Here is a 13,421-nt window from a genome sequence, read left to right as displayed (position 1 = left end):
ATTTTCCCATTTTCAGTGATCAGTTTTTCCTGTGCTTTTCGATGTAAATGCCGTTCTGGTAAAGCCACAGCAGTGATTTAACCAGTTTTATAAACGTCTGAGTGTTTTCTATCCACACAGACTAAGCAAATGCATATACTATATTCCTGGCATGAGTAGCAGGGCGCTGAAATGTTGCGCGATTTTTAACAGAATGTTCAAAAAAGTAGAGGGTCGACTTAAGAGGTTAACCTCGTATTTGTGGGTTCGAACCACAAATGGGGTGATTCTTTTCTGAGCCGAAGCACCAACTCATTTCGCAAACAGCCATCCGCTTGGACTTTCGAGCAGGCTTGCCACCCTGCATTGCTGACGTGTCAGGCATAGCTGGTGATAGAGAAGACGATGATTTTGTATTCTATCTCTGCCTGCACTCTGACCTGTCATCTCAATGACATACCTATTATCTATGAAACGTCCTCCTAAATGGATTGAATAAATGCTAATTTTCTGGACAAGAAATAGACAGGGATAGGCTTCTAGAAGAATACTTGCTCCTGGTGGGGCTTGAACTCATAACCTTGTCATCTAATTTCTGTATACTGCTGTATAAGCACAACATGCTAACAGATTGCACCACAGGATCCATCAACAACACTTTCACTGATCTTCATATTTTGCAGAAATGGAGCTGAACGATATTCGGACAAAGTCAATACTACTGTTGAGGTACCTGGCTAGCTCAGTCGGTAGAGCATAAATAGACAGGCAAAGGGTTCAAGAAAAGTACATGCTCCTGGTGAGGCTCGAACTCACAACCTCGGCATTGCTTCGCTGCATACTGCTGTATAAATACCACGCGCTAACCGGTTGCGCCACAGGAGCCTGATCACCTGTTTACCATATCTTGCACAAACATAGATGTACAATACTCAGTCCGAGTCAATTCGACAATTGACCTACCTGGCTAACTCAGACAGTAGAGCATGAGACTCTTAATCTCGTATTCGTGGGTTCGAATCACAAATGGGGTGATTCTTTTCTGAGCCGAAGCACCAACACACTTCGCAAACAGCCATCCGCTTGGACTTTCGAGCAGGCTGCCACCCTGCATTGCTGACGTGTCAGGCATAGCTGGTGATAGAGAAGACGATGATTTTGTATTCTATCTCTGCCTGCACTCTGACCTGTCATCTCAATGACATACCTATTATCTATGAAACGTCCTCCTAAATGGATTGAATAAATGCTAATTTTCTGGATAAGAAATAGACAGGGATAGGCTTCTGGAAGAATACGGTCTGTCATAATATAAGAGAGACAGTATATCTAGCTGGTCTGTCATTATATAATAGAGACAGTAGAGATGGATGGTACGTCATAATATAATAGAGACAGTAGATCTAGCTGGTCTGTCATAATATAATAGAGACAGTAGATCTAGCTGGTCTGTCATAATATAATAGAGACATAGAGACAGTAGATCTAGCTGGTCTGTCATAATATAATAGAGACAGTAGATCTAGCTGGTCTGTCATAATATAATAGAGACATAGAGACAGTAGATCTAGCTGGTATGTCATAATATAATAGAGACATAGAGACAGTAGATCTAGCTGGTATGTCATAATATAATAGAGACAGTATATCTAGCTGGTCTGTCATAATATAATAGAGACAGTAGAACTAGCTGGTCTGTCATAATATAATAGAGACAGTAGATCTAGCTGGTATGTCATAATATAATAGAGACATAGAGACAGTAGATCTAGCTGGTATGTCATAATATAATAGAGACATAGAGACAGTAGATCTAGCTGGTATGTCATAATATAATGGAAACAGTATATCTAGCTGGTCTGTCATAATATAATAGAGACAGTAGAACTAGCTGGTCTGTCATAATATAATAGAGACAGTAGATCTAGCTGGTCTGTCATAATATAATAGAGACAGTAGATCTAGCTGGTCTGTCATAATATAATAGAGACAGTAGATCTAGCTGGTCTGTCATAATATAATAGAGACAGTAGATCTAGCTGGTCCGTCATAATATAATAGAGACTGTATATCTAGCTGGTATGTCATAATATAATAGAGAGAGCAGATCTAGCTGGGGCTTACTGGGGCTCTCTCATGCCGTTCCTGGGAAGGGGGTGCCACCCGAGTGGGTTGATTCACTGATGGGTCATCCTGTCTGGGTTGGCGTTTCCTGGGTTGTGCCATGGCGGAGATCTTTGTGGGCTGGTACTCAGCCTTGTCTCAGGATGGTAAGTTGGTGGTTGAAGATATCCTCTAGTGGTGTGGGGGCTGTGCTTTGGCAAAGTGGGTGGGGTTATATCCTCCTGTTTGGCCCTTGTCCGGGGTGTCTCGGATGGGGCCACAGTGCTCTCCTGGACCCCTCCTGTCTCAGCCTCCAGTATTTATGCTGCAGTAGTTTATGTCGGAAGGGTCAGTTTGTTATATCTGGAGTACTTCTCTGTCCTATTCAGTGTCCTGTGAATCTAAGTGCGTTTCTAATCTCCTCCTTCTCTCTTTCTTTTGCTCTCTTGGAGGACCTGAGCCCGGACCATGCCCCAGGACTACCTGACATGATGACTCCCTTGCTGTCCCCAGTCCACCTGGCCGTGCTGCTGCTCCAGTTTCAACTGTTCTGCCTTATTATTCGACCATGCTGGTCATTTATGAACATTTGAACATCTTGGCCATGTTCTGTTATAATCTCCACCCGCACAGCCAGAAGAGGACTGGACACCCCACAGCCTGGTTCCTCTCTAGGTTTCTTCCTAGGTTTTGGCCTTTCTAGGGAGTTTTTCCTAGCCACCGTGTTCTACACCTGCATTGCTTGCTGTTTGGGGTTTTAGGCTGGGTTTCTGTACAGCACTTTGAGATATCAGCTGATTTACGAAGGGCTATATAAATACATTTGATTTGATTTAGCTGGTCTGTCATAATATAATAGAGACAGTAGATCTAGCTGGTCTGTCATAATACAATAGAGACAGTAGATCTAGCTGGTCTGTCATAATATAATAGAGACAGTAGATCTAGCTGGTCTGTCATAATATAACAGAGACAGTAGATCTAGCTGGTCTGTCATAATATAATAGAGACAGTATATCTACCTGGTCTGTCATAATATAATAGAGACAGTGGATCTAGCTGGTCTGTCATAATATAATAGAGACTGTAGATATAGCTGGTCTGTCATAATATAATAGAGACAGTAGATCTAGCTGGTCTGTCATAATATAATAGAGACAGTGGATCTAGCTGGTCTGTCATAATATAATAGAGACTGTAGATATAGCTGGTCTGTCATAATATAATAGAGACAGTAGATCTAGCTGGTCTGTCATAATATAATAGAGACATAGAGACAGTAGATCTAGCTGGTCTGTCATAATATAATAGAGACAGTAGATCTAGCTGGTCTGTCATAATACAATAGAGACAGTAGATCTAGCTGGTCTGTCATAATATAATAGAGACATAGAGACAGTAGATCTAGCTGGTCTGTCATAATATAATAGAGACAGTAGATCTAGCTGGTCTGTCATAATATAATAGAGACATAGAGACAGTAGATCTAGCTGGTCTGTCATAATATAATAGAGACAGTAGATCAGTAGGAAAACTCTTAACTCTTAACCTATTAACCTTTAATACCAAAACCAAAATGACATACATTTTCATATTCCATCCATCGTCATGACCACCATTGTGGCTGACGGAAACCATTGTTCCAAAGTCCCTTTATTTCATGTTTAATGTTCTGAGGCTGGTTCTCCATAGTGACAGGACAAAGGAATGTAGTCTGTGGCCTAAGATTTACCAGGTGCGTGAGGAGTCATAAAACCCCCACATCTTCAGACCCCTAGATCTCTCCTCCTCTGTTGGGGTTGAGAGATAATCTGTAGGGTTGTGGTCTCCTGTAATCTGACCTGATCAGGACATTCATGACACCTGTGATCCAGAAACTGAAACAGTTTAGGGTTAGAAAACTGTTCTGGAACCTGTGATCCAGAAACTGAAACACTTTAGGTTAGAAACTGTCCTAGAACCTGTGATCCAGAAACTGAAACACTTTAGGTTAGAAACTGTCCTAGAACCCAGAAACTGAAACAGTTTAGGTTAGATCCAGAAACTGAAACAGTTTAGGGTTAGAAACTGTTCTAGAACCTGTGATCCAGAAACTGAAACAGTTTAGGTTAGAAACTGTTCTAGAACCTGTGATCCAGAAACTGAAACAGTTTAGGTTAGAAACTGTTCTAGAACCTGTGATCCAGAAACTGAAACAGTTTAGGTTAGAAACTGTTCTAGAACCTGTGATCCAGAAACTGAAACAGTTTAGGTTAGAAACTGTTCTAGAACCTGTGATCCAGAAACTGAAACACTTTAAACTGGAACCTGTTAGAAACTGTTCTAGAACCTGTGATCCAGGGTTAGGGTTAAAACTGTTCTGAACCTGTAATCCAGAAACTGAAACAGTTTAGGGTTAGAAACTGCTGGAACCTGTGATCCAGAAACAGAAACTGTCCCAGAACCTGTGATCCAGAAACTGAAACCCTGTAAAACTGAAACAGTTTAGGGTTATAAACTGTTCTAGAACCTGTGATGCAAAACCATTGTTTCTCACTAGACTGGTGCTCTGCCTGTCTATTATTTCATTAGAGTTTTTAGGTTTCGATCTAAGTGATATCTGTGTTTGTGGGACCACCCAAGTGCTGGAATGAGGTGTCTGTTTGTTCCCAATTCTATCAGAAATTATGGTTTCACTTGAAGTTCCTCACTATTATAGAAAGATGTGTGTGTATATATATATACACACACACACACACACACACACACACACACACACACACACACACACACACACACACACACACACACACACACACACCACCTGTATTTGGGGAGTTTCTCCTATTCTTCTCTGCAGATCCTCTCAAGCTCTGTCAGGTTGGATGGGGAGCTTTGCTGCACAGCTATTTTCAGGTCTGTTGTTGTCTTGCTGTGTGCTTAGGGTCGTTGTCCTGTAGGAGAACTTTGCCCAGTCTGAGGTCCTGAGTGCTCTGGAGCAGATTTTCATCAAGGATCTCTGTACTTTGCTCTGTTCATCTTTCCCTCGATCCTGACAATTCCTTCGACCTCATGGCTTGGTAAAAAAAATTTTTTAAATAATGCAATAAAATAACGAGACTATATACAGGCGGTACCGAGTCAATGTGGAGGAGCTATATACAGGGGGTACTGGTACAGAGTCAATGTGGAGGCTATATACAGGGGGTACTGGTACAGAGCCAATGTGGAGGCTATATACAGGGTATTACGGTACAGAGCCAATGTGGAGGCTATATACAGGGTGTTACGGTAAAGAGTCAATGTGGAGGCTATATACAGGGTGTACCAGTACAGAGTCAATGTGGAGGTTATATACAGGGGGTACCAGTACAGAGTCAATGTGGAGGCTATATATACAGGGGGTACCAGTAATGTGGGCTAGAGTCAATGTGGAGGCTATATACAGGGGGTACCGTACAGAGTCAATGTGGAGGCTATATACAGGGGGCACCGGTACAGAGTCAATGTGGAGGCTATATACAGGGGGTACCGGTACAGAGTCAATGTGGAGGCTATATACAGGGGGTACTGGTACAGAGTCAATGTGGAGGCTATATACAGGGGGGTACCAGTACAGAGTCAATGTGGAGGCTATATACAGGGGGTACCGGTACAGAGTCAATGTGGAGGCTATATACAGGGGGCACCGGTACAGAGTCAATGTGGAGGCTATATACAGGGGTTACAGGTCACAGAGTCAATGTGGAGGCTATATACAGGGGTACCAGTACAGAGTCAATGTGGAGGCCATATACAGGGCGTACCGGTACAGAGTCAATGTGGAGGCTATATACAGGGTGTTACGGTACAGAGTCAATATGGAGGCTATATACAGGGGTACCGGTACAGAGTCAATGTGGAGGCTATATACAGGGGTTACGGTACAGAGTCAATATGGAGGCTATATACAGGGGTACGGTACAGAGTCAATATGGAGGCTATATACAGGGGGTTACGGTACAGAGTCAATGTGGAGGCTATATACAGGGGGTACAGGTACAGAGTCAATGTGGAGGCTATATACAGGGTTACCGGTACAGAGTCAATGTGGAGACTATATACAGGAGTACTGGAGGCTATATACAGAGTCAATATGGAGGCTATATACAGGGGTACGGCACAGAGTCAATGTGGAGGCTATATACAGGGGGTACCGGTACAGAGTCAATATGGAGGCTATATACAGGGGTTACCGGGGTACAGAGTCAATGTGGAGACTATATACAGGGAGTACTGGTACAGAGTCAATATGGAGGCTATATACAGGGGCACCCCGGTACAGAGTCAATGTGGAGCTTTATACAGGGGGTACCGGTACAGAGTCAATGTGGAGGCTATATACAGGGGGCACCGGCACAGAGTCAATATGGAGGCTATATACAGGGGGTACCGGTACAGAGTCAATGTGGAGGCTATATACAGGGGGTCGGTACAGAGTTGTGGAGGTTATATACAGGGGTACGAGTGTCAATGTGGAGGCTATATACAGGGGGTACTGACACAGAGTCAATGTGGAGGCTATATACAGGGGTACCGGTACAGAGTCAATGTGGAGGCTATATACAGGTACACAGGGGAGGCTATATACAGAAATTGCGGTACAGAGTCAATGTGGAGGCTATATACAGGGGTTACGGTACAGAGTCAATATGGAGGCTATATACAGGGGGCACCGGTACAGAGTCAATGTGGAGGCTATATACAGGGGTCCGGTACAGAGTCAATGTGGAGGTTATATACAGGGGGTACCGGTACAGTGTCAATGTGGAGGCTATATACAGGGGTACTGACACAGAGTCAATGTGGAGGCTATATACAGGGGGTACCGGTACAGAGTCAATGTGGAGGCTATATACAGGGGGTACCGGTACAGAGTCAATGTGGAGGCTATATACAGGGTACCAGTACAGAGTCAATGTGGAGGCTATATACAGGGGGTACCGGTACAGAGTCAATGTGGAGGCTATATACAGGGTACCCAGGGTACAGAAGTCAATCAGGAGCTATATATACAGGGGGTACGGTACAGAGTCCATGTGGAAGGCTATACAGGGGAGTGCAGTACAGAGTCAATGTGGAGGCTATATACAGGGGTACCGGTACAGAGTCAATAATGGAGGCTATATACAGGGTGCAGTGCAGAGTCAATGTGGAGGCTATATACAGGGTACGGTACAGAGTCAATGTGGAGCTATATACAGGGTATTACGGTACAGAGTCAATGTGAGCTATATACAGGGGGTTACGGTACAGAGTCAATGTGAAGGCTATATACAGAAATTACAGTACAGAGTCAATGTGGAGACTATATACAGGTGCATTTGACTGGAAGTCAATGTGGAGGCTATATACAGGGTACAGTACAGTGTCAATGTGTGGAGGTACAGGTTAGTCAATTGATTTGTACATGTAGGTGAAATTAAGTAGCTATAGAAAATAAACAGTGAGGAGCAGCAGTGTAAAAAACAAATGTGGGGGGAAGTCCAATGTAAATAGTCCAGCTGATTAATTGTTCAGCATTATAGGCAGGAGGTAGAAAGGTGTATGCATTTCCAAATCATGTGCTATCAATTGAATTTACTACAGGTGTCAACACTGTGACTTGATGACAGCTTTGCACACTCTTGTGGCATTCTCTCAACCAGCTTCACCTGGAATGTTTTTCTAACCGCCTTGAAGGAATTCCCACATATGCTGAGCACTTGTTGGCTGATTTTCCTTCCCTCTGCGGTCCAACTCATCCCAAACCCATCTCAATTGGGTTGAGGTCGGGTGATTATGGAAGCCAGGTCATTTGATGCAGCACTCCATCACTCTTATTGGTCAAATAGCCCTTACACAGCCTGGAGGTGTGTTGGGTCATTGTCCTGTTGAAAAACAAATGATAGTCCCACTAAACCCAACAGACGGGATGGTGTATCACTGCAGAATGCTGTGGTAGTCATGCTGGTTAAGTGTGCCTTGAATTCTAAATAATTCACAGACAGTGTCACCAGCAAGCACTAAACCATCACACCTCCTCCTCCATGCTTCACGGTGGGAACCACATGGCAGCATGACACCAGGTAACTCGCCGCATCTCACAAAGAAAGACAAAAATAAAATGGACTCACATCAGACCAAGGACAGACAGATTGGCTCAAACACACATTAAGAAGGAAAGAAATTCCACAAATTTTACTACATGATTGCACATATGTGTTATTTCCTAGTTTGATGTCTTCACTATTATTCTACAATGTAGAAAATCCCCAAAACCAACTCCTCCTTTGTACCTTTCCCTTCCAGTTCTCTTCTGCCAATGACTGGAACAATTGCAAAATCACTGAGCTGAGACTTGCGATCGCCCTCACTAACTTTAAGCATCAGCTTTCAGAGCAGCTTACTGATCATTGCACCTGTAAATACCCATCTGTAAATAGCCCATCTGTAAATCGCCCACCAAACTACCTCATCCCCATATTGTTATTTTTGCCCTTTGCACCCCAGTATCTCTACTTGCACATTCATCTTCTGCATCTATCACTCCGGTGTTAATGCTAAATTGTAATTATTTCAACGCTATGGCCTATTTATTGCCCTTACCTCCTAATCTTACATTTACACACACTATATATAGATTTTTCTATTGTTGTTATTGACTGTAATGTTTGTTTAAAACTCCACGTAACTCTGTTGTTGTTTGTGTTGCACTGCTTTGCTTTATCTTGGCCAGGTCGCAGTTGTGAATGAGAAATGGTTCTCAAATGGCCTCCCTGGTTAAATAAAGGGGAAATAAAAATTAAGCACAAATAAAAAGTCACATCACCCAGAAAAAAATAGTTACATTCTTACAATACTTTAAATTATATATATCTTAGTATTTAATGTGTATATTTATATTGTACTATACAGAAGTGCATTTGGAAAGAGACATACGTCTCAATATGTCTTCCTGTCAAATAAAGTTAAATAAATATGTCTGGCATCCATAGAAACACAGTGGTGATACGACTGTGTTCAAATATTATGTAACAGATGGGACAGGTGCAAACTGATGTTAATGAATAAAGACAACAGCAGAAGAGGCTATGAGACCGTGATCAGTTGTAAATATAACTGGAGAGATAGGCAGAAGGTGCATGAGGTGCGCCAACAGACAAAGATAGGTGGGAGATATGAGAGCTGTGGCTGAAAATGTTCAAGATGAATAGTGATGGCATAGAGCTGTGGTCAATGAACAGATAGGTGGGAGGCATAGAGGCTGTGGTCAATGAACAGATAGGTGGGAGGGCATAGAGGCTGTGGTCAATGAACAGATAGGTGGGAGGGCATAGAGGCTGTGGTCAATGAACAGATAGGTGGGAGGACATAAGAGGCTGGTCAATGAACAGATAGGTGGGAGGGCATAGATAACTGTAGTCAATTTATTAAATGTAACAGATAGGTGGGAGGGCACAGATGTAGTCAATGAACAGATTAGGTGGGAGGACATAGAGCTGTGGTCAACTTATTAATGTAACAGATAGGTGGGAGGGCATGAGGCTGTAGTCAATGAACAGATAGGTGGGAGGACATAGAGGCTGTGGTCAATTTATTAATGAACAGATAGGTGGGAGGGCATAGAGGCTGTGGTCAATGAACAGATAGGTGGGAGGACATAGAGGCTGTGGTCAATGAACAGATAGGTGGGAGGACATACAGGCTGTGGTCAATGAACAGATAGGTGGGAGGGCATAGAGGCTGTGGTCAATGAACAGATAGGTGGGAGGGCATAGAGGCTGTGGTCAATGAACAGATAGGTGGGAGGGCATAGAGGCTGTGGTCAATGAACAGATAGGTGGGAGGGCATAGAGGCTGTGGTCAATGAACAGATAGGTGGGAGGACATAGAGGCTGTGGTCAATGAACAGATAGGTGGGAGGACATAGAGGCTGTGGTCAATGAACAGATAGGTGGGAGGACATAGAGGCTGTGGTCAATTTATTAATGTAACAGATAGGTGGGAGGACATAGATGCTGTGGCCAATGAACAGATAGGTGGGAGGGCATAGCGGCTGTGGTCAATTTATTAATGAACAGATAGGTGGGAGGGCATAGAGGCTGTGGTCAATGTATTAATGAACAGATAGGTGGGAGGGCATAGAGGCTGTAGTCAATGAACAGATAGGTGGAAGGGCATAGAGGCTGTGGTCAATTTATTAATGTAACAGATAGGTGGGAGGACATACAGGCTGTGGTCAATGAACAGATAGGTGGGAGGACATAGAGGCTGTGGTCAATTTATTAATGAACAGATAGGTGGGAGGACATAGGGCTGTGGTCAAAATGTATTACACGAACAGATAGGTGGGAGGGCATAGAGGCTGTGGCCAATGAACAGATAAATGGGGAGGACATAGAGTGTGGTCATTTATTGAAGACAGATAGGTGGGAGGACATAGAGGCTGTGGTCAATGTATTAATGAACAGATAGGTGGGAGGGCATAGAGGCTGTGGCCAAAATAACGAACAGATAGGTGGGAGGACATGTGGTCACCGATTAATGAACAGATAGGTGGGAGGGCATAGAGGCTGTGGTCAATGAACAGATAGGTGGGAGGGACATAGAGGCTGTGGTCAATGAACAGATAGGTGGGAGGACATACAGGCTGTGGTCAATGAACAGATAGGTGGAGGCATAGAGGCTGTGGTCAATGAACAGATAGATGGGAGGGCATAGAGGCTGTGGTCAATGAACAGATAGGTGGGAGGACATAGAGGCTGTGGTCAATGAACAGATAGGTGGGAGGGCATAGAGGCTGTGGTCAATGTAACAGATAGGTGGGAGGACATAGAGGCTGTGGTCAATGAACAGATAGGTGGGAGGGCATAGAGGCTGTGGTCAATGAACAGATAGGTGGGGGGGCATAGAGGCTGTGGTCAATGAACAGATGGGTGGGAGGCATAGAGGCTGGTCAATGAACAGATAGGTGGGAGGGCATAGAGGCTGTGGTCAATGAACAGATAGGTGGGAGGACATAGAGGCTGTGGTCAATGAACAGATAGGTGGGAGGGCATAGAGGCTGTAGTCAATTTATTAATGTAACAGATAGGTGGGAGGGCATAGAGGCTGTAGTCAATGAACAGATAGGTGGGAGGACATAGAGGCTGTGGTCAATTTATTAATGTAACAGATAGGTGGGAGGGCATAGAGGCTGTAGTCAATGAACAGATAGGTGGGAGGACATAGAGGCTGTGGTCAATTTATTAATGAACAGATAGGTGGGAGGGCATAGAGGCTGTGGTCAATGAACAGATAGGTGGGAGGACATAGAGGCTGTGGTCAATGAACAGATAGGTGGGAGGACATACAGGCTGTGGTCAATGAACAGATAGGTGGGAGGGCATAGAGGCTGTGGTCAATGAACAGATAGGTGGGAGGGCATAGAGGCTGTGGTCAATGAACAGATAGGTGGGAGGGCATAGAGGCTGTGGTCAATGAACAGATAGGTGGGAGGGCATAGAGGCTGTGGTCAATGAACAGATAGGTGGGAGGACATAGAGGCTGTGGTCAATGAACAGATAGGTGGGAGGACATAGAGGCTGTGGTCAATGAACAGATAGGTGGGAGGACATAGAGGCTGTGGTCAATTTATTAATGTAACAGATAGGTGGGAGGACATAGATGCTGTGGCCAATGAACAGATAGGTGGGAGGGCATAGCGGCTGTGGTCAATTTATTAATGAACAGATAGGTGGGAGGGCATAGAGGCTGTGGTCAATGTATTAATGAACAGATAGGTGGGAGGGCATAGAGGCTGTAGTCAATGAACAGATAGGTGGAAGGGCATAGAGGCTGTGGTCAATTTATTAATGTAACAGATAGGTGGGAGGACATACAGGCTGTGGTCAATGAACAGATAGGTGGGAGGACATAGAGGCTGTGGTCAATTTATTAATGAACAGATAGGTGGGAGGACATAGAGGCTGTGGTCAATGTATTAATGAACAGATAGGTGGGAGGGCATAGAGGCTGTGGCCAATGAACAGATAGGTGGGAGAACATAGAGGCTGTGGTCAATTTATTAATGAACAGATAGGTGGGAGGACATAGAGGCTGTGGTCAATGTATTAATGAACAGATAGGTGGGAGGGCATAGAGGCTGTGGCCAATGAACAGATAGGTGGGAGGACAGAGGCTGTGGTCAATTTATTAATGAACAGATAGGTGGGAGGGCATAGAGGCTGTGGTCAATGAACAGATAGGTGGGAGGACATAGAGGCTGTGGTCAATGAACAGATAGGTGGGAGGACATACAGGCTGTGGTCAATGAACAGATAGGTGGGAGGGCATAGAGGCTGTGGTCAATGAACAGATAGGTGGGAGGGCATAGAGGCTGTGGTCAATGAACAGATAGGTGGGAGGACATAGAGGCTGTGGTCAATGAACAGATAGGTGGGAGGGCATAGAGGCTGTGGTCAATGTAACAGATAGGTGGGAGGACATAGAGGCTGTGGTCAATGAACAGATAGGTGGGAGGGCATAGAGGCTGTGGTCAATGAACAGATAGGTGGGAGGGCATAGAGGCTGTGGTCAATGAACAGATAGGTGGGAGGGCATAGAGGCTGTGGTCAATGAACAGATAGGTGGGAGGGCATAGAGGCTGTGGTCAATGAACAGATAGGTGGGAGGGCATAGAGGCTGTGGTCAATTTATTAATGAATAGATAGGTGGAAGGGCATAGAGGCTGTGGTCAATGAACAGATAGGTGGGAGGACATAGAGGCTGTGGTCAATTTATTAATGAATAGATAGGTGGAAGGGCATAGAGGCTGTGGTCAATTTATTAATGAATAGATAGGTGGAAGGGCATAGAGGCTGTGGTCAATGAACAGATAGGTGGGAGGGCATAGAGGCTGTGGTCAATTTATTAATGAATAGATAGGTGGGAGGGCATAGAGGCTGTGGTCAATGAACAGATAGGTGGGAGGGCATAGAGGCTGTGGTCAATGAACAGATAGGTGGGAGGGCATAGAGGCTGTGGTCAATGAACAGATAGGTGGGAGGGCATAGAGGCTGTGGTCAATGTAACAGATAGGTGGGAGGGCATAGAGGCTGTGGTCAATGTAACAGATAGGTGGGAGGACATAGAGGCTGTGGTCAATGAACCGATAGGTGGGAGGGCATAGAGGCTGTAGTCAATGAACAGATAGGTGGGAGGGCATAGAGGCTGTGGTCAATGAACAGATAGGTGGGAGGGCATAGAGCTGTGGTCAATGAACAGATAGGTGGGAGGACATAGAGGCTGTGGCCAATGAACAGATGGTGGGGAGGACATAGATATTATGAATCAATTTA

General features: G+C 44.5%; 1 non-coding gene across 1 annotated transcript; it reads right to left on the bottom strand.

The window, feature by feature from the left end:
- Window positions 1-770: 770 nt before the first annotated feature.
- Window positions 771-864, bottom strand: trnai-uau (transfer RNA isoleucine (anticodon UAU)). Its single transcript has 2 exons — window positions 827-864; window positions 771-806 (listed from the first exon to the last, which is right to left on the bottom strand). It is a non-coding gene; the product is annotated as a tRNA-Ile (tRNA).
- Window positions 865-13,421: the final 12,557 nt, after the last annotated feature.

Source organism: Oncorhynchus nerka, unplaced genomic scaffold (genome assembly GCF_034236695.1).
Source record: "Oncorhynchus nerka isolate Pitt River unplaced genomic scaffold, Oner_Uvic_2.0 unplaced_scaffold_4276, whole genome shotgun sequence".
In the NCBI taxonomy this organism is placed as follows: Eukaryota; Metazoa; Chordata; class Actinopteri; order Salmoniformes; family Salmonidae; genus Oncorhynchus; species Oncorhynchus nerka.
This window is presented reverse-complemented; position numbering and strand designations above follow the sequence as displayed.